The sequence below is a fragment of the Chlorocebus sabaeus genome, chromosome 22, assembly GCF_047675955.1.
Source record: "Chlorocebus sabaeus isolate Y175 chromosome 22, mChlSab1.0.hap1, whole genome shotgun sequence".
Classification (NCBI taxonomy): Eukaryota; Metazoa; Chordata; class Mammalia; order Primates; family Cercopithecidae; genus Chlorocebus; species Chlorocebus sabaeus.
This window is the reverse complement of record NC_132925.1, coordinates 34836021-34863136: the sequence shown is the minus strand read 5'-3', so window position 1 is coordinate 34863136 and position 27116 is coordinate 34836021. Positions and strand designations below refer to the sequence as shown.

The 27116-nt window shown below is 33.4% G+C and overlaps 1 protein-coding gene and 1 long non-coding RNA gene across 6 annotated transcripts in view; one reads left to right on the top strand and one right to left on the bottom strand.

Annotated features, from left to right (window-relative positions):
• ZBTB20 (zinc finger and BTB domain containing 20) overlaps window positions 1-27116 on the top strand; it is an 830675-nt gene that overhangs the window by 1726 nt on the left and 801833 nt on the right. The window lies entirely within an intron of this gene.
• The window catches only part of LOC140709817 (uncharacterized), a 31739-nt gene continuing 18313 nt past the window's right edge, over window positions 13691-27116 (bottom strand). Inside the window, exon 2 of the long non-coding RNA XR_012090532.1 lies at window positions 13691-27116. This exon is cut by the window's right edge and continues 16249 nt beyond it. This is a non-coding gene — a long non-coding RNA (uncharacterized lncRNA).

Genomic DNA, 27116 nt, shown 5'->3' with positions numbered 1-27116 from the left:
TTCCATAAACAACACAGTATAACAACGATTTATTAATACATAACATTTACTTGTATTAGGTATTGTAAGTAACCTAGAGATGATTTAAAGTATATGGGAGAATGTGCTTAAGTTAAATGCAAATACTACACTATTTAGTGTAAGGGATTTGAGCATCTGTGGATTTTGGTTTCCTAGAGAGGTCCCAGAACCAATCTCCCATGGATACTGAGGGTCAACTGTAAGTTTGCCTAGTCAAGATGTGGCTACTTTCTGCGTTTTTGCTTTAAAATGAAGAATCTGTATTTTTCTAGTGAAAGAAAAAAAATTTACATTGATTTTCCTGCCTTTGTTCTTTGTGATTCTTAGAATATAACAAAGTTGTTGCACACTTAGTGCATGGTGATATCCCTGTGCCATCATTCCGGTAGTCTCCTAGGAAAGCTTTTGGAATTGCCCTTGAAGAATTGCTGATGTTCAGTACTCAAGGCTTAATTTTCAAGATTGGGGTTGTGCTTTTTATGGAGCTCAATTTTGGAGGGCCTTAGGTTTGGGGACACATGGTGTTGAAGTAAACAGGTGAGAAGAAGAAAAGTGAGATTTCTAGAACTGTATTAGCTGCTCAGTGAGTTGGGCAATTGGATATTTTTGGTTTTATGATTTCAGATTTTATAGACCAGTGGAATACAGGCCTTGTGCATATGAAGATCAGGTGACAAGTTTGCTGGCTACCAGCCGCCACAGCAATATGCCCTGTCATGGTGAGGTCCTAATTTTAACAAGCTAAAGAAAGTATCAGATTAAAAATTGTCAAATTTTATCCATTTCCAGGAAGAAGTCTTTATGCTTACCCAGCTAGGCCCGTGTTTTAAGATTACTACAAAACCAAGAAAATGCACATATAGGTCATGTGTACATTGACTAGCTACTAAAATAAAATATGAGATTAAATGGAATACTAGAGGAAAGAGAAACTTTCATGTGTGGGCTATAATTGGGGAAGGGGGTGTTTAGAACTACCAGTTGATGTGATGCCAGTTTCTTATATAGTTAGATCAGAAAGTTTTTGAGACCCGCAAATATCTAATTCCTCGTGTTGTCCTGTTAATAAGAATTTGACTACTTGGTATAGGAAGAAAATCTAAGAAAAAAAAAATTTTAAGTGAATTATTTTTGTTTTATTAGTGAAAGTCTTCAAAAGACTTTTCAGACAAATTGGACTTTCTAGTAAAAAGGCTAGTCTGAATAATTAGGTAAATTGGACTTTCTAGAAAAAAAGGCCAGTCTGAATAATTAGGTCATTTTAGAAGGGCAATAAAAGCTACAACTAAGTTCCTGCAATCTATAATTTCTAAAATAATTACATATTCTGAATAACTTCAGAGAGTTAGTGGCAAGCAGAGACTTCTTTAAAACATTTGGAATACAGAAGTAGAGATTGATGTGCTTTGCTTTAGTCTCTGAAATAATCATATTTTTCTGAAATGGATGGTTAAATTTATCATATTGTTCTACACACTTGGAGTATAATAACGAACAAGAGAGAAAATTGCCTGCCCTTGTGGAGCTTACGTTCTAATGTCACATACACTTTGTGCATTTTAGATTGTTAGGGGAGGAGATTTTTGAATGAAACTTAAAACCTAGCTGCTTTCTTGTTTTAGGAACTGCAATTTGAGAGAGAGAGCTTACAGAAGTTTGAGAAGGAGGAAGGTGTTTACCAGTTGGCAGTGATAGGAAAGGAAGATCTTAGTTTATTTCTTATTTGTACTTTGTGTTACTGTTATGAAACTTTCTCCATATATTTCAGTTGGTAATTTTAACAGGTAGGGATTTTTTTTTTTCATGATTTCAATAATGTCTTTGAAATAAATAAAATATTGCTTTATATTAAAAAAAAATCTTGTGTCTTGAAATTTACTATAAAATTCCTACATAGTATTACCTTGTTAGCAAAGTGTGGTAAAACAAAAGCTAGAATATCTTGTTAGTTTTTGGTTAGGATATATTTTTAGGAAGATATCTGAAAAATCTTTTTCAGTTCTGGGTTTCTTTTTAGTTTTTTGAGATGGAAATCTCCTTTTATTGCCCAGGCTGTACTTTAACTCCTGGGCTCAAGTGATCCGCCCTCCTGCCTCAGCCTCCCAGTAGCTGGGACTACAGGTGCATGCCACCATGCCTAGTTTCAGTTGTGATTTTATCAAGAGAAGGTGAAAATTTGTTGTAATTGGTTTATAGGCGACATTAAAGAGAAGAAGAGAGACCTGCGGAAAAATGCTTTGTTATTTAAACCATTTTTTCAAAAGCATTTGATTGGCACTTTTCTGCTTTAATAGACTTATTTGCAATGCAAGAGGAACATTACAGAAGATTTTAGCAATACTTTAATCATTTAGTCTGTAGGTGTAAAAATCCTGGGTTTCTAACAGAAGGAAAGTTGGTACCTGGTTAAATGAATATATGATTTAATGCTGAGTTTGTGACTTCAAGTAGTGGGTGTCTCACCTTTCCAAAATCTAGTTCATAGTTCTCAAATAACAGTTCTTCTTTTTAATTTTTTTTGCCTCTGTCATGGTGAGTCTTACTTTGTTAGCCAAATACAAGTTTACTTCTTAAGTGGAATAACTTTTTTTTTTAAATACAATTCTCCCTCCACCAGTCCTCCCATCCTCTGCTGAGGGTTTATTGCACTATACCTACATTAGATCTTTATGCTAATTTGGAACATAATCAGCCTCTTCCAGAAATGGTACATATTAATGCACTTTAGAGCAGTTTGTGATTGCCTCTGGCTATTTGTATACAGACTTACTAGCATCTGAAAGCTATAAATAGGAAGATTTAGGAGGAAGCAGACTTTGTAACTAATGGAATACATTGTTTCAGTTGATTTTTTTGTTGTTGTTGGAGTCTTGCTCTGTCACCAGGCTGGAGTGCAGTGGCACAATCTTGGCTCACTGCAGCCTCCGCCTCCCAGATTCAAGCAATTCTCCTGCCTCAGCCTCCTGAGTAGCTGGGACTACAGGCACGCGCAGCCATGCCCTGCTATTTTTTTTTGTATTTTTAGTAGAGATGGGGTTTCACCATGTTGGCCAGGATGGTCTTCATCTCCTGACCTCGTGATCTGCCCGCCTTGGCCTTCCAAAGAGCTGGGATTACAGGCATGAGCCCCGGCGCCCAACCTCAGTTGAATTTTTTTAGAGAGCAAAATGAATGACAAATAGAATGTTAAAAAGTAAGACCGTTTCCTGTTTTCTGGTAAGGATGGTTGATCAATGTGTGTTTTGCATGTGTGTGTGAGTATATATTTATAAATGAGCAGTTTTTGAATAAAGATATATCAGTACTGGATAAATAATTCCAGTTCTGCCTTGTGGTCCTTGACATGGAGTGTATTCAGGGTTCCCTGGTGATTTTGTTTAAGCCACTTTGTTACCAAAACTTTACTGTGGATAGCATAGAAACACAAGCTAATTAAATTTCTATAAATTTTATAATATTTTTGGGATGAAATGTTATTTTGGAAGTATTTTTTTTAAGCATGATTACCAGCCAACCTGTAAAATGAATGAAATCTGAAGTGCAGAGTTCATAGAACCTTACATCCGCCTAAGATAGTTGAGTTTCAAGAAGGTATTCATAACGGCAGAAGATGAAATCTTGACATCTGTCAAATTTTTATAGTAATAAAGTAAGCATGACTAAGTTTATTAATATTCATATTTGTAAGGTAAGTCTAAGCAAGTGTACAGTGCATTTTAAGTCAAAATTTGGGGTGTTATTGGCTAGACACAGTCATTTCTTTGCCAGCGATACTAGGCTGTGTGAAGACTAACCATCTGTCAAGTGATAGAGACAAAGAAAGGTTTTAATATACTAGGCTAAAATTTCCACAAACTTGTTTTGAATTGTATTGTCATTTTCTTTTGGCCTTCATACTCTGTGTTGAATATGCACTGGGTCAATCACCCTACTTTGTTTTATGAACAAACTATTCAAGGTCCAGATAAGGTTATTGTCACAGCTGATGTGATCTAGAGGCAAGATAAAATATGTTTTGATTTTGCTTTCATATAATCAAAAACTCACAGTGGGCCACCCACTAGTAGTCACACAAATGGTTTCAAGTGTACTTGTTTTCACCCACCCATTCTAAATTTTGGGTGTCTTAATTATTTTGCTTTATATATTCAAGCCTTGTATTTCAAACCCATTCCTGAGCTGTTTGGGGGAAGAAAAAGTAGCAACAGGAATCCAGATTGCCTGTTTTAGGTACAATATGGTGTGATGTGAAATTGAAACAGCAGATTGGTGAGAAACTTTAGTTTCAAACAAATATAAACTAGTTTGTTTAGTGAAGTCATACACAAAACAGTAGTCTCTATTGACAGGGCAATGTTTTTTTCAGTGAATCCCGTATCATGAGGTCACTTTTGTTCTTTGGGCCAACAGTCTGTTTTCAAGGTGTCATATAAGAAAAAGAAGCACTAAATACTGCTGATTGTAATGATATACTTACATATGGCAGCCCAAGAAATTATTTATAGCAGTGCTAATTATATCAATAAAAATAGCAGTATTAATACTGTGTCAAAATCCATTCTTGACAGTATGAAGTAAACAGAACTACAGTCAAACAAAGCAGCCAGCCTGTCTTTACTGTCAGCTCGTGGATATGCACTTTAAGAAAAATATACACACAGTTTAGAGAGTTGAGTGTACCAATTTAATCTCTTTTCAATTACTTTTGGCTTTTAAAAAGATGTTCTAATTCAACATAATGTTAAAAAGATTTTGATTTTTAGTTTTGAAACTCTTGGTACCCATTTTCTTACTGTCACTAGTAAGTTTGTAGAAATTTATTTGTATTTCACTGCTTTATAAATTATAAGAAATTCATTTTAGTGTGCCCTCATTTTGGAACACAGATTATCACTGCAAAAGGAAACTATTAATAGAACAATCTCTAGCAATATACAAAACAAAACAAAACTCCTACCACCACCACACACACATACACACACTCTCTCACTCACACACATTTTTCAATAAATCTCTGGCTTCCTTTGGACATAAGAAAATGTTTCAAATACAAGACTTGAATATATAAAGCCTTTTCCATGGTTTTGATTTAAGATAAAGCATAAATTTCGTTTGTAGTTTTCATTACTTCTAACCAGTTTTTACAATTTTATGGTATTTTAAATGTGTTGTCTTAGGAATATAAAATTAAGTAAGTAGAAGTAATTACATCCGAAGATTTTTAACTTGGAGACAATATCTACCTTTTCAATCTCATATATTAAATTTAACTCTTACTTTATTATACATTGTCAAAAATCTCAGATGTGGAGTTAGTAGAGGTTGTTCTAGGTCTACTGCTGCCAGTAATTAGTTATATGATCTATGGCATGTTGCATAATCTATGTGGATCTCTACCTTAGCACCTTAGAGTTTTCATTTTTAGGGTCATTTTCAGTTCTAATAATCTGAATTTGTTTCCTTCAACAATTGAATTGTTATTTTAGCTTCTGGTAATGTTACTGAAACTGATGCTTAGGACACCTAGAAAGAGTATATGTAAAATACCTGACTTTGCTTTCCACTTTTAGTCTTTCATAAAAGTTTAATTTTAATGATACTTGCTTTTTAACAGCACACTAGTAAGGTATAGATATATGATATTAAGTACTTACAATCTTTCATAGTGGGTAAGTATAATAAATCTATTTGTTTACATAAATACTTTGCCAACTCATCTTAACTCAGAAAAGTATATTGGTAAGAGAATTTGTAAACTTGACTCTGCATTTCATGCAGCATAAAGTTGTTAAATTGAGGATGCAGGTAACAACAGAATGAATCAACTCACATTTTCTATTTCTATAAAATCTATAGATAGATACATTTATTCAAAGATAAAAGATAAATTTGGTTTTGTGATTCTCTTCTCTAAGCAAAAAATAGGTATACATTGAGTAATCAGGAACCACCTTATGCATATCTTATAAAATTGGTAATTTTTAACTACTGCATTTAGTTTTTGATCCTATATTATATCCGTGCACAGATAGATTTACATAGGAAGGAAGATAAGGTAGGCAAAGAAATTTGGCTATTTTGATGTTTCACAGCAGAAATAATCTGTTAGAATATACTTTGCAAATATTGTCCTGTTATAGATAACAGTTGTTTCTTGAAAGAAACAACTATATACAATTTATATGTGCCTACTTGATCTTTAATGATAACCTCAAAGTTCTAATTTTAAATTTCACTCTCAGTTTCTGTTTAATTGACTCATCCTTTTTGCTAGTATGAATGGTAGTGAGAGGCTTAAAGCTATCTAACATTACCTATTCACAGATGGAAACAGCAATTTACAGGAAGCTATGCTGTCCTGTATCCTCTCATTTCCTCATATCCACCCACAGCTCCAGAGGTTCTTGGTACTGATCATACACTATTTTATAAGTCACCTCCTAGCCAAAATATACTCTCTAATTTGTTAGATAATGCTATTTTAGCTTACTAAACATCTAGCCAATCAGGAGAAATTATAAGAATTTTAGATAAATTGTTGTACACAAAAGGTGGAATGGATGCTTCAATGCATGCAAATAACGGAAAAGATACTCTAAATGTGCTTAAAGGAAGCTGGCGTTAGTGTTAACTGAAACCCAGTATCCGTATTGAAGAATCACTGTAACTCTTCAGTACCAGAAAGACTAGCAAAATTATTAGTGGGAAGCACAGTGAAAATTAAATGCATTCTATCCTTGTATTAAACAGTAATACTAATTATACCACCAACACCAATAGTAGCCAACATTTACTGAGATCTTACTTTGTTGCAGTCATTGGTTATATCTGCATTTTTTCAGTTAATTCCACAATCCCATGAGACAGGTACCTTTATTATCCCAATTTTAAAGATATGCGAAGGCCCAGAAAGGGTAAGTATCTTGTTCAAAGTCACACAGCTGAGTATAAAACACATGGGAAATTAAACTCAAGTACAGCTCTGGAGAACCTAAACTCTTAATCACCACTGCATCAGACCTCTATTCTGGGACCATTTTAACTCAGTGCCTGCCCAGATTAATAATGGCAATTTTATTTCAGAAAGGCATAGATTTGGAGAAGGTTCTAGAGAAGGGTACAAGGTGAAAGAGTTGTAAGTAGGAACAATGGTTGCTCTGATAGAGTCTTTTTAAAATATAACTCTTCAATCTAGAATTAAAAATGATGATAGAGAATTTGTCTAAAGGTTGTACAGTGAATGAACTTTAACTGCTGCCTGCTTTAATTCTGTTTGCAACAGTGGAGCTGGGTACCATGTTAAAGCAGGCCTTGGAAATCATGGGTAGGAGCAGGACAAAGGAAGCATTACTGGAAATTCTGGGAAGGTAGAGGTCAAAAAGGAAAACTAAATTAAACCCAACTGAATAACCGAGAACCAGGTATCATACAGAAATAGGGGTGAGAGAGACCAGAAACAATATATTCAAAGGGTAGCAGATCCTATGACTTTGGAAGGCTTTTGTGTTTGTTTGTTCTTTGTGCCCTGAACATTTGTTTCAGAAACCAATAGCTGGCTTAAATATGTGTCACTGAGAGTTTGGAATACAAAGACTGCTATGCTTTAGGCACAAAAACATGATCATCAGTCCTAACCTAGAATTAGGCAGTAAGTTTAAGTGCATGACAAAGATATGCAATTTAGCACAGTCTATGTGGTAAGCCATTTATTGAATGCCTACTGTGTGCCACCCAATTTGGAAATCACTGTTCTAGGAGCATTTATAATCTACATTGTTGTTTGCTGTCCAATTTTCAAAAACAAGAAAACATCTGTTAACTTTCTTGAGGATGTGATGGATGTGAGGGGTAAAATATTATATAACCTTAATTTTGTTTTATTTATTATGGAATTTAGCCTTTGTCTCCTCCTTCCCGTATTCATGGAATTTTAAAACAGCCTCTACTATGCTTTGAATGGAATACAGTCTAGACTTTTATTATGTACTTTAACTTTTCCTTGATTTGTCACCGTACTGAAAGAAAGATTTAATTTTATCTGATAGTATAAATGCATTTCTATCAGAGTAGTAGTCTCAAATCAGTTCAGGTAAAGTCAGTGTACATGACTTTGGATTGTATTTAGTATAGTCAGCATGCATGAATTAAAAGGAATTATAGTAACCTTTAAAGTAAATTTTTATTTCAAATAATTTAAATGACCTCTAACCAAGTACGTGTGTCATGCATACATACATACTCATATACCCTTTGTATACAAGGTATTAAAAACTTAAAAAGTTTTCAAAAGATAATATTCATTGTTAAGCTGTATTACATATATGAGCTGTATCATCCGAATGCAGTCAAAGAATAGTGAAATTGCTATCCATCCCTTATGTGTCTATACTGTTCCTTATGAGAATATCTGATATTTTCTTTATTCTCTTATTTCTAGTACATTAAGAAGTATAGTATAATAATCATTTTATATAATTCAAATGGATACATCACTGAAAAATGTATTTTAAAGTTAGAAAAATTATCAGCATTCAGTTTGTGCATGGCACCTTTCTCCTCAAGTTCATCATCAGTGGTACTCTATTGTTCTTGTAATTTTGATAGCCTGTGGTACCTAGTGTTCTTAACAGCTATGTTGTTTGTATCTCACTGTCCTTTATATATCTGATCCTCAGAGAAATACTTTTGAACACTCATGCTTTTAATAATCTTTATTGTTTTAGAAAGGGATTGAGAACAAGGCAATACTATGTTAAAGGGGTATGCTATGAAAAGCAGTATGGGAAAAATGAACAAAATTCTAGGTTCTTCTGATTCAAATATTCTACATTACAGTCTCAACATTTGTTGTTAAGTGAATTACCAAAGTGTATAAGAGCCAAATAAATGGTGGTTTCCGTCCTTTGGGGTATGCATAACTCTGTTTCTGTCTTATATGTGTAATGATGAGTTTTATTATGCAAAAATGGGCACATCTGGTGTAAAGTGAATTTGATTCAGTGTGATGTTTTATATGCAGTTTAACTTATAACTTAAATTCTTTGATCTTCATCACTTAGGAAAGGTAACATTTAGAATTCTAGTACACTTAACTGCAGTTCCTTAATGACAGGTACTATGCTTTATTTATCTTTATAGCCTTAGTGCTTAGCCTAATATCTGGCACACAGGAGGAATTCAATAAACTGTTGATCAGGCTTTTTTGTACTTATCCTAGGAAAATTATTTTTTCCTTACTAGGCTATCCATTTACTTATTGGAGTTCAAATTTAGCATTGTTAAAATTGTTATTACCCATTATAGACTTTCCCTGTACTTTTCCAAGACCCAATGTGTTTGTGCATGCTCACAGTTTTCTATCCTTTTAGGTACTTAATGAAATTCTATCATGGCAGAAGTTCCAATAAAATTACATTTACTGTGATTCAGAAAAGAAATATGTCAGGTATCTCCCATCAGTGGTAAAGCAAATCTACTACAATCAATTCAGGATATTGTGTTGAATAGAGTACACAGAATTATATTATCTGCTGATTTAAGGATGAAACCCATATTTCATATCCTATATGATTCCTATCTGGATAGGGGGACAAACAAAGCACAGTATGCTTTGTAATTCATAGATTGCAATTGAGATTTTGAACTTTTTATATGAGCTTTCTAATTCTTAAGGAATGTTCATAAAATTTCACACAATTAAAAATAGTTTTAATTATTTTACCTAATATTCTGAGTTATTTAGAAGTCTCATCCTGTTAAACCCTGTAATATTAGTGATAATATAATATAATTACTTAGCTCTTCTACAAAGCAAAAAAGGTAATTGGGTTGTGAACAATACAGAGGGTAACATCATGTAAACCATATGTGGGACACATGTAATTCCTGTATAAATAACTGACATACTTTTTCGTATTTATAAAACTTGTTAGACATCGGGAAATGTGATTGGCTAAAGTCATAATTTGTCTTTCTAACTGAAACTACAGCAAATTGATTTGAAGTTGTTTTCAAAACAAAAGATAATTTAGTCCTGGAATAATTAAAACTGGGATTGCATTAAAGCTTACTTAAAGTGATTAATAGCTGGAGTGTATTTCATGATCTCTATCTAAGAGCATGCAGGAGAACATATTGTCATTTTATATATTCAGGAATATGCTTTCTGAGGAAACTATTGATTCTTAGGAATAAGTATAATGCAGTCCAGGCATACCTCACACCCACATACCCTACTCCACTCCAGGTTTTTTTAAAAATTAAAGACTTTGAAAACAAAGTAGCTATATATGGTTATCTTCTTCCAATTCCAAGCTGCCTGCCCTTCTGAAGCAAATGGCTGCTGTGACCTATAAACAACTGTCCTGACACCTTGGACAGAGAAACACTGCTTTGAAACTTTTCTGCCTTCAGTTGGGCAAGCAACTGGAGAAGGGTGCTGGAGTCCATGGGTAAATATGAGAAAGCAACAGATATTGGGAGGAAGAACTTGGGCTTTAGAGGTTTGTGAACTCCTGTAGGAGAAGATCAGTATTTACCCATTTTAAGTACCAAAGTGTCTCCAACTAGCTAAAAAGCTAAAGTAGCTGAATGTCCTGGTGGAGTCCTCTCTGTCTTTTGAGGCTAAAAAGAAATAGAGATAGGACAACAGAGCTCTTTCTCCATGTGCCTTTGCAGGGAACTGACAGGCTGTTTACCTTTGCTTTTCACCACCTGTGATATTTCTGCCATTTAGGATAATCTGGCAATCAGATCTAAGCTCCATTGAGTTAGCGAAAAATAGCAATTCGTTTAAGAAGAGCCATAGCAAGTGAGAGAGAAAGATCAGAGTACAAACTCCAGATAACTAGGACTACTGGCAACAACATGAAAACTGAATTTGAAAACAAAAATTGGGAGCACTTAAGGAAATTCGAAGAACAGAAAATAATTTCAGATATTAAATATATCTCATTTGAACAACTCAGGATTTGTGGGAGAGCATAGTCACTGTTGAAACATGAGTTAGTGAATGAAAAGACCAAATGCAAGAAATGTATCCAAGCATATAAAAAAGCCTATGGTGAAATATTGAATAAAAAAGATGAGATTTGGAGGATAGATCTAGACATCAAAACGTGAATAATAGGAATTACAGTGGGAAAAATTAGTATAGATAATGAAGAGGTAAAATTTTGTTTATTTATTTATTTTTGAGACGGAGTCTCGCTCTGTCACCCAGGCTGGAGTGCAGTGGCATGATCTCAGCTCACTGCAACCTCGGCCTTCCAGCTTCAAGCTATTCTCCTACTTCGGCCTCCCGAGTAGCTGAGACTACAGGTGCGTGCCACCATGCTTGGCTTTTTTGTATTTTCAGTGGAGATGGAGTTTCACCATGTTAGCCAGGATGGTCTCAATATCCTGACCTTGTGAACCGCCCGCCTTGGCCTCCCAAAGTAAAAATTTTTACAAACTAGCAAAATTTGTCAGATATTAAGAAAGATTGGAGTCTGTGGATTAAAGGGTTTACTGATTTATTGTCTTGATTGAAAGAAAAGACACATTTAAGTATATCCTAATAAGAGTTCTGAAATCTAAAAATTGAGACAAAAGTAGAAAAAACAAATTCCTATAAAGGGGAAAATATCAAAGTATCATAAGGACTTCACATTTGCATATCTGTAACACTGGAAGTTACAAGATAGTGGAATGATACTTGCAGACTGCTGAAAGAAAATGACTATAATTCAAGAATCTGCATGCCCAGAAAGTTATTTGCAAGCCAAGGTGAGAAAGAAAGACATTTAAGAATATGCAATAATTCTTTGTATGTAGTGATTATATCCTCTCTGAGAAAATGCCAGTCTGGATTATAAGCAAACAACAAATGAACTAGAACAAAGACTTTAAGATGAGGAAGATGAAGTGGAAAGAAAATGGTAGGAATAATGAACATTCATATATAATTGTGTGTGTGTGTGTGTGTGTATTAATTTTATCTAACAGAGATAAGTGGCTAGCAATATGAAATACATTAGGTAATTTGAGGCTCTTGAAATAAAAGGATATTTCTTGAGGACATTTTAAAATGTACTAAGCTGTCTCTTCGGAACATGGGAGATAGAGAAGGTGGGAAGCTGGAAAGTAAAAGGAGGAAAATGGGTGGTGGGAGATGAGAGGAAAAGAGGAAGAGGAGGGAGGGAAGTGAATATATTCTAAAGATCTCATTTATTTAAGAAAAAGGGAAAGGGGGAATAGAATCTCTTGGTGGTGGAGGGGAAGTGTCTTTTACATATATTAATCTGTTTATTAGAGTACAGAAAGGGAAGATAATCTTTAATGCAATGAAATAGCACGTAGAACTTACATATTAACAAGGAGACAATAGAATACATAGCCACTTGATGAAACAAAATAGAGAAGGGAATGAGGAAACAATAATATAAAATAAGAATATAAAGTAACTGAAAAATATACCATTAAGCACATCAATTACTACATTGAGTGTATATGGACTAAATTCTCCCATTAAAAGACAGTTAATATCAGACTATACTAAAAAACATAAGCCAGCTAAATTATATTACTAGAAAAATAAGACCAAGTTATGAAGAAGAGTTATTTGTAAAATGAGGAGCATAAAGATATCAGGCAAATGCAAACAAAAGAAAAATAGCAAAATATGAATGACAACATTTATTAAATAAGATAGAATTTAAGGTTAAAAGTATTAAAAAAGAAAGAAGGGGTACTATAATAAGAGGCACAGTTTGTGAAGAAAATAACTACATAAAATCTGTATACGGCAGGTTTATTTATAGTAATTACATAGAGTACAAATTATTGGAAAGGTCTAGACAGTTCTGTTATGCACACACAATGAATAAGATAAATGGAGTAATTCATAAACTTGATTTGATATACATGTAGAATCTGACATTCTTTAAATATTTTGAACATCTCTGCACTTGGCTGCTAAGAAAACTGAGTTTTAGAGAGCAGAGATTTTGCAGGCACTTTCTATGACTATAAGGTAACATATATCACATTTTAACAGTTTTTCTAAAAGGTTGAAAAAACTACATAGAAATTGAAACATTCCTAGATATCTTTTGAATAAAGAGGAAATCACCTAGAAAGCAATGAAAAGGAAAATATTTTCTGTAAAAGCCAATGAAAACTAGCTAAAACAGTTGTCAGAGGAAAACTGATAGCCTTAAAGGCCTTTGTTATTAAGGAAGATAGAAAATGAAGATAACCTAATGTTAAGAAGTTAGTATAAAGAATAATACAAGATAGAAGATGAGGGGATTGTTAGAAAGATGAAAGTAATGAAATAGAAAAACCATATAGTAAAACCCAAAAGAACCCAAAGAACCCAAAAAGGTGAGTTCTTTTCCAAAGAACCCAAAAAAGCTAGTTCTTTGGAAAGATCAGTGTGATACATAAACTCCTTGTGAAGATGATAAAGCAAAAAAGAAAATGAGCCTATCAATTCCACTCTGAGGTATATACTCAAGAGGACTGATAGCATATGTTCACATAAAACTTATACTCAAATATTCATGGCAGCATTATTCATAGTAGCCAAAAAGCAGAAGCAACTCACATCCATTAACTGCTGAATGAATGAATAAAAATTATTCATCTATGATATATCTATACAATATAATATTAGCCATAAAAAATAATGAAGTACTGATACATACTGTAACATGGATGAACCTTGAAAACATGCTGAGTGAAAGAGGACGCACTCAAAAGGCTACATATTGTGTGATTTCATTTATATGAAGTGTCCAGAGTAGGCATATAGGTGGAACCAGAAAGGAGATTAGTGGTTGCCAGGGGCTGGGAGAAGGAAAAATGGGGAATGACTGCTTAATGGATATAGGGCTTCCTTTTGGAGTGATGAGAATGTTCTGGAGGTAGTTGGTGATATTTATATAACCTTGTGAATGTCACTAAATTATATACTTTAATACAGTTAAAATGGTGAGTTTATGTTATATGAATTTTAATTCAATAATAAAACTTTAGGATAAAGAATGACAAAAGTAGATAATTAGAAATGAAAAAGAAAAAACTGGAAGATGAAAAGAGTGTTAAAATAAATAAGAATGTAGCTATGTGGCAAATTTAAAAGCCATGAGAAATAAAAGGTCTTTTAGTCAAATACAAATTATAAAAATTGACCTAAGAAGATGTAGAAAGCAGATACTACTTAGCGTAGAAAAGATTAGAATTTGACCAAATGTTGTCACTTAAACATAAGGAATACATAATTTCGATGTAAATTAAATCATTCTAGGCCATGGAAAAATATCAAAATATTCCATAATTTTATTTAATATCTAATTCTGTTAAGGATTATATAGTAAAAAATGTATAATTTCACTTATGAAATACATTTAAAAATTCTAAGGAAAATATTAGCAAATATTAACAGTGAATCAAAATAACAACTTACTAAGAGCTATTTTAAAATATATTTTTAAGTAGGAATGTAAGCATGATTCAATAATAGGAAATATACCAATTTAATTTATTACATCATCAAAGGAGAAAAACCATGTTTATCTCAATAAATAGCAAAAAGTATTCTAAATTTTGAGGTTTTTTTTTTTTTTGTCTTTTATTTTGAGACAGGGTCTCACTTTGTTGCCCAGGCTGGAGTGCAGTGACACAATCAGGGATCACTGCAGCCTTGACCTCCTAGGTTCAAGTGATCCTGCCACCTCAGCCTCCAATCAAAGTGCTGGGATTACAGGCGTGAGTCACTGCACGTGGCCAAATCTGTTAAATCCTAAGAATATTTTAATTAACAACAGAAATTAGACAAGGAACCATCACAATTATTTAACATTATTTTAGACGCTTTATCATATACAGTAGGTAAATAATAACATTAACATTTGTAGAGAAGAATGTGAAGTGTCTCTTGCTGATGATATATGATCTAAATGTTTTAGAAACTTGAATTTTAAAATCTAGAAAAATGAGTAAGAAAAATTGACAAGGTAGTTGGATAAAAGATAAGATGAAAACAACTCTACTCTGGAGGAATTTGGACATCTCTGAGAGTTTTTTCCCAATGGGAAAATACCATTCCATTTTCCAAAGAAACACAAATTACAAAATGCCTATTAATAAGTTTTTCAAGAAAGGTACAGGAACTGTATGAAAGCAAAGATATTAAAATACATAAAACAGGATCTGATTAAGAGAAGGACAAACTGGTTTAGGATGGGAAAACAATAACAAAAATATTCTTTCAACGTTAATAAATTATATAATGCAATTCCAATTAGAATCTCGGGGGATTTATTTTTCTTTTTTGAAGTCAACAGTGTTATTTTAAAACTACTTGGAAGATTAAATGATAATGAAAGGCAAGTAAATATGAAAAAGCAATGAGGAGGGACTTGCGTTACACATACCAGAACATATTACGAAGTCAGCTAATTAAAACAACATGGTGATGGCCTAGTCATACATAATAGATCAGTGGAAATGATTGGCAAATTCTGAAAAAGATGACAACTTAGTTGGAAAATGATGGATTTTAAAAATTAATGGGACTGGCATAACTGATGATCTCTGTGTGAAAAAATGAAAGTATATTCCCATTTTCCACCTTAACAGTGAGGTTTTGCCTCTTAGCATTTAAAAGTTGTGTTAGTCTTATGGATTTAACATTTATTGCTAGTTGTAATATGGGGAAAAGCAACTCATTTGTTACTGGTGGAAATGTGATATATTCTACCTGTTATAAAATTTAGTCTTGTAAGACTAACAAAAACCTATTAAAATTATAATTTGCATATAGTTTGCAAGTACTTTAACCTGGCAGTCTCATTTTGGGGAATATATTCCATAGAAATATAGGTAGCAGTATTTTAAGAACATGTGTAGTTTTTGGTTTCCAGGTTGTTGTAACTTTATTGTAGTGGTAAAACTGCAGAAAACAGTAATCCCATTAACAAGGTAATGCTAGTAAATAATGGAAACCCAACCATGGGATATTATGCTGTTGTTAAATGATGTGAATTAAAGCTATCTCAGATCTTCTGGAAGAATTTCCAGGAGTTTTTTGTGAGTGAGAAGAGCAAGGTATAGAAAAGTGTCTATAATATTCAACCTTTAAAAAATAATGACAAAAATCCTTGACTATGTATATTTATAGGTAATACCTGCGTATGTATACATCTACCTTATAGTAGGGTTATTTTTAAAGGAAGAATATAGCAGGATGCATACTAAGTTATAAAAATGGATAACTATGAGAGGAGCAGATAGCCAAAAAACAAAGGAAAAGAAAAATTGTGCAAAAAACATGTTCAAAACCCCACTTACATATTTTATTAAAATTAGGTATATTTGAATATATATGCATAAAGAAATTAAAATAATTGGCCAGGCATGGTGGCTCACTCCTGTAATCCCAGCACTTTGGGAGGCCAAGGCAGGCGGATCACCTGAGGTCGGGAGTTCAAGACCAGCCTGACCAACATGGAGAAACACCGTCTCTACTAAAAATTCAAAATAAGCCGGTCATGGTGGTGCATGCCTGTAATCCCAGCTACTTGGGAGGCTGAGGCAGTAGAATCTCTTGAACCTGGGAGGCAGAGATTGTGGTGAGCCAAGATGGCGCCATTGCACTCCAGCCTGGGCAACAAGAGCGAAACTGTCTCAAAAAACAAACAAAAAAAGATATTAAAATAATTTAAAATATGGCTACTTCTGGTAGTAATTAGTTCATATTTCTGAATCTTGGCACCCAAGGAGGTTTTCTTCCTTTATATTTGCATTTTATTTAAGTTAATTTTGGACCATGTGCTACCAGAATTTTCTACATGTTCTCTTAAATCTTTAGATACTCTTCTAGCATTTCAGGCCAAATAAACATCTATAAATGATGTGTAGTTTGTGATTAAATCAGACTCTATTGGTCATGTCCACATCAGAGCTGACGTGCAGTTGATACCCCTTGGTAAAACTTAGAGTGTATGTTTCACTTTGTTCAGTGTTCAGTTTCTTTAGTTTGTACCTTTTGGGTCAGTTGTTAATTTTAATATTACCCCTGTTGATGTCACAAATAAGTTAATAATGCCAATTATGCACGAATTGAGTCCTTACATATAGACGTTGATTGATAAATATTTGCTGATTTGACCTAATAGATTACAGGTACAATAATGATTTCAACAAAGTAACAGAATGCAGAAATGAAAGAATTTAAAGATATCAGATGAAAAAAATCCTAGAAGTCAGCATAGAATATGATTGTAGGCAAATCACTTGGCTTTTGTATCTCAGGATCTTTATCTTTAAAATAGAGACATTTTCCTCAGTTACACAGTCTTTGTGAGAGTCAAGTAAAATAATAAATGTTGAAGTGCTTTAAAAAGCATGATGCGTTGTGGATACAATGATGATAATGAAAATCTGAAGGCATTTTTTACACTAGTGGACATTTATATATATATTTGAAGCTGCATGTGTGATATTAAGCCTTTTGATATGTCAGCAATAGAATATATTACTGATGAAGCTATATAAACCTCAGACAGATAAAAGGGTGGAATGCATGAAAGGTGTGAATACATTTAATTGTTTAAAGCCTAAGATAGGTCTCTAAAATTTCTTCGTTTATTTTTCTGGTCATTGAGGGGAGATTTTATTCAGGTACATCTCCTGGTGATATCTTATTCTAGTATAGAGATAGGAATATTTTGTGGGAAGTCTGGACCTTTGTCACATCTGGACATAATGATAGTGCTGCATTATGTTTTGACTTACTGAATGGCCACAGACAGCTAAATACAGCTTTGTAATCTGTTGTTATATTTCATTGGAAATTATCTCCTTGTAATTTATAGCTGTAGTTAAAAGTGACTGTAGCATAAATGTTTTGAAATAGTAAAATCTTTATCATCTTTTAGTTACCAGACACCTAATTTGCCACTGTTCCATTTTTTGGTTGTGAGAGTATTAGGAAATACCTACATTAGTTGGTTGATAACACCACTATAAAAGGCTAAAAACTTAGACGTTCTTTTATAATAAGAAATGTAAGTGTCATCTTAATACACTGGAGTCTGTACTGTACTATTAAAGATACCTAGATTCTGGTTTGGAGAAAATTGAATGGATGAATGTGTTTAATTCTAAACATATGATACCGGACTCTTTTTCCAAAGTATGTCTCCATTTTGAAATTTTCTTTCCCTAATCATTTGACTTTTACTTTTTTCATAAATATTCTTAAAAAATATGTTTAGTTTAATCTTCTTCAGTTTCTCTGTTCTTCCAGTAATGGACACGATGTTATAAGAAAGCTGAAAAGATAGATCTTTTTTTTTTCTTCTTCTTTTTTTTTTTTTTTTGAGACGGAGTTTCGCTCTGTCGCCCAGGCTGGCGTGCAGTGCTGTGATCTCGGCTCACTGCAAGCTGCGCCTCCTGGGTCCACGCCGCCATTCTCCTACCTCAGTCTCCCAAGTAGCTGGGACTACAGGCACCTGCCACCACGCTGGGCTAATTTTTTTATTTTTAATAGAGATGGGGTTTCACCGTGTTAGCCAGGATGGTCTCGATCTCCTGACCTCGTGATTGGCCTGCCTGGGCCTCCCAAAATGCTAGGATTACAGACGTGAGCCACCATGCCCTGCCAAAGGTAAATCTTGAAAGGGACAACAGTCTTTGCCCTTTCCTTCCTTTCCTTACTTCCTTCTCTCTCCTCTCTCTCTCTCTCTCTCTCTTTCTGTCTTTGTTTTTGAGACAGATTCTTGCACTGTCACCCACGCTGGAGTGCAGTGGCGTGATCTTGGTTCACTGCAACCTCCGTCTCCTGGGTTCAAGCTATTCTCATGCTTCAACCTCCCGAGTAGCTAGGATTACAGGCATGCGCCACCATGCCCAGCTAATTTTTATGTTTTTCGTAGAGACGAGCTTTCACCATGTTGGCCAGGCTGATCTCAAACTCCTGACCTCAGAACAGTCGCCTTCTTCAGCCTCTCAAAGTGCTGGGATTACAGCGTGAGTCACCATATGCAGCAATCTTTGCTTTTCATTTCTGTAAATAGACTTTAGGCAAGGCTAGTAGAAACAACTACCTGAATTGATTCTCTTTGATATTTTATCTTTCACGTAATGAAACCATTGTAATAAATCAAATCCATTTTCACCTTCTACTTGTGTATTGATTATCTTTATTAATGTGAAATTAAAAGCAATTGAGATGGATATATTTTTAAATATATTTCTTCACTGTTTCTCAATAGCACTAATGTTAACTCAAGTAGTAGGACCTATTAATATATGTTGTGTGCATTCTTGGATTCATATGTCATTGCCAGTCATTTCTTAATTTGCTTTTTTCTTTCTCTGTTCAAGAAAATTTCTAACCACCAGTGATCACTGTCCCAATTGCTAGTTGCAGTTTTGTAGGGAACACCAAGGAAATGGGAAATTAAAGTGATCTGTTTATTTTAATCCTCAAGAAACCAAACTCATTTTCTCTTAATTCTTATTATTTCAGTTTCTTATAATTTAGGAAAGAAGTGTCTTTCATTTCAACATAAACTCTGAATTCTAGTGTCTTCTATCAAGACCTACTTCTCTTTGGAATAGACAGAAATAAAATAATTATTTTTTAGCATTGTAATAAACATTCCAAAATATGATACCTATTATCTTATTCAGTGGTCAGTTCAGTTTATTTGATTTCTCTTTCAAGTCTCTGAATTTCTTGAATCGCTGATGCTCACTCTTAAAACAATGGAGGTGGTTTTGCTTTTTTCTGTTCCTTTTTAAAATTTATTTATTTTTATTTTATTATTTTTTGAGACAGAGTTTTGCTTTATTGCCCAGGCTGGAGTGCAGTGGCATGATCTCAGTTTACTGCAATCCCTGCCTTCCAGGTTCAAGTGATTTTTGTGCCTCAGCCTCCCCAGTAGCTGGGATTATAGGCGTGCGTCATCGTGCCTGGCTACTTTGTGTATTTTTAGTAGAGACATGGTTTCCTCATGTTGGCCAGGATGTTCTCGAACTCTTAACCTCAAGTGATCTGCCTGCCTCAGCCTCCCAAAGTGCTGATATTACAAATGTGAGCTACCACACCTGGCCTGTTTCTTTTTTAAAAGACTAAGATTTGAGTTGACCAAATAAAAATGCTTACTTGTTTAAACTTTTGCATTAACAAGGCTTGACGTTCATTGTTGCCTTGAATAGTCTCAATCTTTGTATCTTCCCCAGCACCTCATATTTGGAAAAGACTAGATAGATAACATAGATTCTTTTGGACTGGCAGCATTCATATCACCTACAAACTCAAAATGCAGAATCTCAAACTCCATTTCAGACCTAAGGAATCATTGTATTCATTTTAACAAAACTCCAAGTCATTCATATATACAGAAAGTATGAGAAGTATTACTAAATCATTTATCATTTAAAAGAATTAGATTTTAAGCACACAGAATTGGTGAATCATAACATAGTTCATAGTCATTTTTCCATGCATTCTCCCTTTTTCTTTTATTCATTCATTCATTCATTATTTTAAATCAAAAGAAATACTTACGAGTCCAAGACCTAACCAAAGCATTAGAACATCAAAACTCACATTTCCTACTTACACCTATATTCCTTCAACCAGAGGTAACCACTATCCTAAAATTTGTGCTTATTGTTCCATTTTTTTCATAAATAATATATATAGCTTTACTACTTATAAACTACTTTTAATATTACTCCTGTAGATGTCACAAATAATACCAATTATTGACTTATTAGCTGTAGCTGAATAACTCATTAATAATCTGCTGTATTTATCTCCTGGAGATATAGAGTTCCTTTTCACTTGTATATAATATTTGTGACTATACCACAGTATAATTTATCCTTTCTTCTACTAACGGATATTTGAGTTGTTTCCCTTTTATTGTGGCTGTGAATGGTGCTAGAATAAACATTCTTGCACATGTTTCTTGGTGACATTTGGAAGACATTCTTTTAGGTATGTTCTGAGATTGGAATTGCTATGTTATAAGATGTATAAATGGTCTACTTTGCAGGAAATTGTCAAACTGTTTTCCTAAAATATTAGCCATTTACACTCCCACCAGCATTGTATAAAATATCCCTGTTGATCCATATTTTCTTTAACATATGATATTATCAGACTTGTTAATTTTTGCCACCTGAGTAAATAAAAAATATCTTATAGTAGTCTTGATGGGAATTTTCTTGTTTCTCAAGAAACAAGGCTGTGAAGATGTATATGTGTCTTTTCCTTCTGTGAAATGTTGGTTCTTTTACCTATTTTTCTTCTTTTTTAAAATTTGTATGATTCTTTTTCTGTTGTTTGCATGAGTTCTTTATATTATAGATACTAATTCTATCTCTTCTCACTTGTAGCTTGTCTTTTCACTTCTTTTAGGGTATTCTTTTTGTGTGTATGTGTGTATTATTTTAAAAAATGATTATTAGCTTTATTTTCTACATGTAAAAATTTAACTTATTTTTAATTGGGAAAAATTATATACATTAACGTTGTATAACATTATTTTAGAATACATATGCATTATGAAATGGCTAAATCAAGTTTATTAATATGCATTACCTTACATTTTTGTGATGAAAACACTTAAAATCTATTCTCTTAGCAATTTTCAAGCAAACAATACATTGCTATTAACTATAGTCACCATACTGTACATCTCTTGAACTTATTCATTCTGTATAACTGAAATTTTATATCCTTAAACCAACATCTCTCCCATCTCCCCACCCACCATCTCCTAGTAGTCACCGTTCTCTCTGCTTCTATGAGTTTCATTGTTTTAGCTCCCACAAGTGAGTACATGCTGTATTTGTCTTTCTGTGCCTGGATTATTTCACTTGGTATAGTGTCTTTCAGGTTCATTGATGTCACAATGACAGAATTTTCTTCTTTTTAAGGAAGGATAGTACTCCGTTGTATATGTGTATCACACTTTCTTTCTTTTTTTTTTTTTAATTTGAGGCAGGATCTTGCTCTGTTGCCCAGGCTGCAGTGCAGTGACACAATCATGGTTCATTGCAGTCTTGACCTCCTGGGCTCAGGGGATCATCCTGTCTCAACCTCCTGAGTAGCTGGGACTACAGGCACATGCTGCCATGCTCAGTTAATTTTTTAAATTTTTCTGGAGAGGTGGGGTCTTACTATGTTGCCCAGACTGGTCTCAGACTTTGACCTCAAACAATCCTTCTGCCTTGGTCTTCCGAAGTACTGGGATTAGAGGCATGAGCCAGCATGCCGGGCCTGTATATCACATTTTCCTTTTTTTTTTTTTTTTTAAATAACTTTAAGTTCAGGGGTACATGTGCAAGTTTGTTTATAGGTAAACTCATGTCACAAGGTTTGTTGTGCAGATTATTTTGTCATCTTTAGGGTATGCTAATAAACATAAAAATCTTAATTTTTATGTGCTCATACAGATCTTCTTTTATGGTTCATGATTTTTAATTTTTTTAAATAAATCATTCACTTGAGTTGATTTTTATATATTAGAGATAAAAGTTTAAATTATTTTCTAAAGAGAAACACGATTTTCCAGTTATGTTTACTGTATGTTCTTGTGTTTCCTCAGTGATTTGCCATGCCAGCTCTTGTCTAACAGGGGTCTGTATCTGCATGGGCCTGTTTATAGGCTCTGTTTTCTGTCTCTTGGTTGATTGGACTATCTCTATACCAGTAACACATTTTACTAATTAGTAGAGCTTTACAGTAAGTCCTTATATATGGTTGGGCAAGTATCTTACAATTTATTTCTTGAGTTTTATCTTTTTATTAAAGGCCAGTCACCCCTCCCCAAGCTAAATTTTAATTTAGAAAGTACATGCTTCAATTTTTATATATACAACCTAGTTATCAATGCATATGTATTTGAAAAAATGTCTTTAGATTTATTTAAAGCATTTCTTACAGTAACTGCTTTGTTTGGCTTACATTTGTTGATGATGTCAACCTATGGGATAGAAAGGAAAAAAGCCCCAACAAAATGTAATGGCAGCCTTATAATATTCAAACTAATTCAATTGGAATACTACAAGTTCAGTGTATTTAAGACTCTAAGTTGATATCATAATTTCTTAATTTAACAAAATATAAAACATATACTATTCACTGACATTTTAGCAGCTTTGTATAAATCTAAATTACTCAATGGAATAACATCCATTCAGGTACTATTAATACCATTTTTAGTTCTTTAATATTGCTACATGCCAGACAACATTTAAGTGCTTAACGTATTTTAACTCATTTGTTCCTTTCAACACCATGAGGTAGTTAACATTATTATCCTCATTTTATCGATGAGGAAACAAAGGCCAAGAGTGGTTAGGTGGCTTGGTAGCTTGTTTATATGGGGTTTATTCAGGTAGTGCTAAGGAATGCTGCCTTGTGAAATCTTTACTGAGTTATCCTTAAACAGAACTAACTTTTTGATAGCTTAGAAACCCCAGCCTTTCCTCAGTCCTGTACTACTGCCACACATTTTTATTCAGGAGAATGAAGTCAAACATTAGCATCAAAGTCAGTCTTGGAATAAAGAATATAAAGTATGTAACCATTGAGAAATATGTACAAGTACCTGGGAAATGATGGATTGGATGTGTGTTTACTGGTTTTGAGCAATAAGTTGATTTTTTATGTGACATATGTCACGTCTTAGGTCATATTTAGCTTTGGCTAGAGGAACTTCCCTCAGTCATTGCCATTTTCTCTTCTCAGGTGTCCAGAGCTTATAAAGTGGTATATTTGTCAGAGAATTGACAAGTATTCTACTCAGTGTTTCTAGTAAAGAAACACTTTTTGACAGTTTAATCTGCCTCCATTCTTAATTCTTTTGTGTTTCTAGAATGCTTATTTCTTTTGTTTTCTATTCTCTGTGTCTATTTTGATTTCTAAAATAAATTATATGATCAGATAGGTAAATAATTATTTTAGTAATAATTCACACATTAGAACATCTTCAACTATTAATGTGCTATTCTAGATACTGTTAAATTATGTGAAGGGAAAATATTATAGGGAAAGAAGTTTTCTGGGATGGAATGAAAATAGGTGCCCACAAAAATATTAAGAGATACTGGCAAAGTACTCATGTTTAATGAGAGTCCTAATAGTTCTCATCTTTGCTGACAAAATATCTTGGGGGAATGTAAATTTGAGAAAATAGAAGAATCCTCACTGACCTCAAGTGGATACCATAGAAAGAAGTGTATTGTAGCACGGCACGCAGAACTAGCCTATGACAGATGATTTGGAAAAAAGAGCAATAATTAGACCTTTATGAAAAATCATGCATGTTTTTCACAGTGATTGGAGTTTCCAGGCAGTTTACTGGGTTCTGACCTTTTGATTAATATGTGTTTGCCTCAAGAATGGGTGTTTGACCCTGAAAATTAGTCTGTAGACAAGGCAGAACTTGGAGGAGTGAGCAGTAGTTGGTAAATGATCTAGCTATGTCAATGTAGGCTTGTGGAAAGGTGATTGTCAGGAGGGGATGAAGATCTGTGGACACTTAGTTACATACAATGGGTAATCTGTAATGCATAGAAATGTATTCATCAGAATGTATAGTCATTTTAGGAATGTATGGTCAGAAAGATGAAGAATAGGATTAATATGTAGAAAGTCTTCATAGAAAAATATTCAATGGAAAGGCAGAGCTTAGACTTTCTGGAGAAGCAGGACAAATAAAGGCACTGAGGGACTGTGACACATTTTGACTGAATTAAAATTCATGGAGAACCAAGGATCTCCTCAGAGATATAGGATTGTATGGAGACATAATTTGACTTGATTTATATGAAATGTAGGAAGTCATATTTTTGATTGAGGAACGTTTTTACATTTAAGGGAGAATGGGAAGCAGGAGACAGCTATATGCTAACATTTTGCTAAGGAAGATAGAGAAGAGAATTCGACGGTTGCTGTCCATTGGTCTTGCAATCAAAAGTCAATAGGGAGGAACCAAATGTGAAAAAAAATCTTGTAATCTAGATTCATGCTTTAAAACCTCAATTAGACCTCACTAGTTATTTCAGTTTTAACTCCTCTTTCCCCATTAGAAATTCATCTCTCATCTTTACTTGCCAAGTTTTACCTTTTGTTTCATGACAACAATTGAGATGGTTTAGCATAACATTATCCACATTTTCTTTTTGATCAAGATAGTTTTGATATGCTTATATTTGCCACATTGCCCGCTTCTAATAGTCTCTGGCTAAAGTGATTAGTCTGGAAACTGCAGTATGATTCTAAATGCTCAGAAGAATCCTTCAAGGTCTAGAAATATGTAATTTTATTAATATTACTTAAAAAAGACCACTGAACTTGACCAAAGTCATTTTAAATTTTAATTTAAAATTTCTAAATTTAAAAATGGAGAGATCTTTCTCAAGCACATAAAAACACAGACTTCATGGGAAATAAAAATGAACTTTGAGCTTTAAGAATAAACTAAGACTTGGTTATGTGGAAATTTTATAAATAGCACAAACTTTTCTTCCTATAGGTGCTTATTGGAATATGGTAAGTTAGTGATTATATGAATTTAAACATGATGTGATTAATCATTATGTTCTTGAAGATAAGCCCATCTCTATAAACTATAATATCAATGAAGCTTTACAACATTCTCTGCCATTCTTCTTTGTGTCAAACTTAAATTATTGGAAAATAATTTGTTAAAATCGCCTCCTCCATAGACAGCAGTTCCATTTATTTTGAAGTAATGCATCTAGATCATCTCACTAATGGACTTCAACTTCATTGTTCTTGACTTCTTGACTCTTGTCTTTTTTTTTCTTTTTGCTTCATAATCTGGAATATTTTTGGCTAGAGTCTCAATGAATAACAGATTGAAAATATTCCTTTCATTCTTTATTTTTCCTTCTTCATCTTAAATCAGTTCAGCTACTCCAGGAAAAAAAAAAAAGGATGGTAGTGACAATAAGTAAAATATGAAAGGCAAAATGTGAGTTATTGAAATTGAATGAGTACAAGATAATTCATTGATTATGCACTCTTTTTGTATGTTTGAAAGTTTCCACAATAAAAAAGATTTTAAATGCACCCAGAAAATAAAGTAAAATACATCAGCCCAATGAACAGATGAATTTATTGCCAATTTATAATCAGATTTGAATTCAAGAAATATTAGGCACAGTTTATAAAACTGACCTTAGCTCAACAGGTTATAATTTTGTTATTTAGTGTGGTCAGTCCAGGCATTAAAGCACTTTGAATTATTACCTTAATGACAAAAGTTCAGGCCTGAAACTACCAAATAAGGAAGTCTGTCATCACTTCCTCTTGATTCTTGAAATTTAATTCCTTTTCAAATCCCATCTCTTTCTTTTTTTCCTGGTTAAAGCCATTTAGAAATTGTGGCTATTTTTTTTTTTTGCCATACCAGCTGTAATACTTGGGTGTGAATGAAAGACTTTACATTTTATCACTTTTTTTCTTATCTTTTTCTTCAGTGTACTTAATTTACTGCCTTGAGTCAAACATGTTCTATGGTGCCAATCTGTTACAGTGGAAAGAGTGCTGGATTTAGAGTCATGAGTTTCTAGTTCCAGCTTTCCCATGAACTAGTTTGGTGACTTTGGACAATTATTTCACTCTTTAAAACCTTCTAACCTGAAATTCTCTTCAATTTCTCATTTAGTGATTTTTAACCATTTGGTATCATTTTTAGAAATTTGTCTTTCCTAGATTAAGGCACATTGACATTCTGTAATTTGCCCCCATCTGGCTTTACATTAATCCTGATGTTTTCATCCCCTTCAAGTCCTTACTTTGTGTTTTATTCCCAAAATAACTCCTATTGACTCAAAAAAAATTTTTATGTTGATTTTTAACTTAAATTGCTTGTGCTCAGAGAGTTAGTATGATGTTAATTCTTTGATATTGTTGAGACTTTATACAAGATCTACTACATGATAAATTTTTTAATAGACTTTTTTTTAGAGCAATTGTAGGTTCACAGCAAATTTGAGCATAAGATACAGAGATTTTTAAAATACATCTTACCCCCACATATATAGCCTCCACTGTT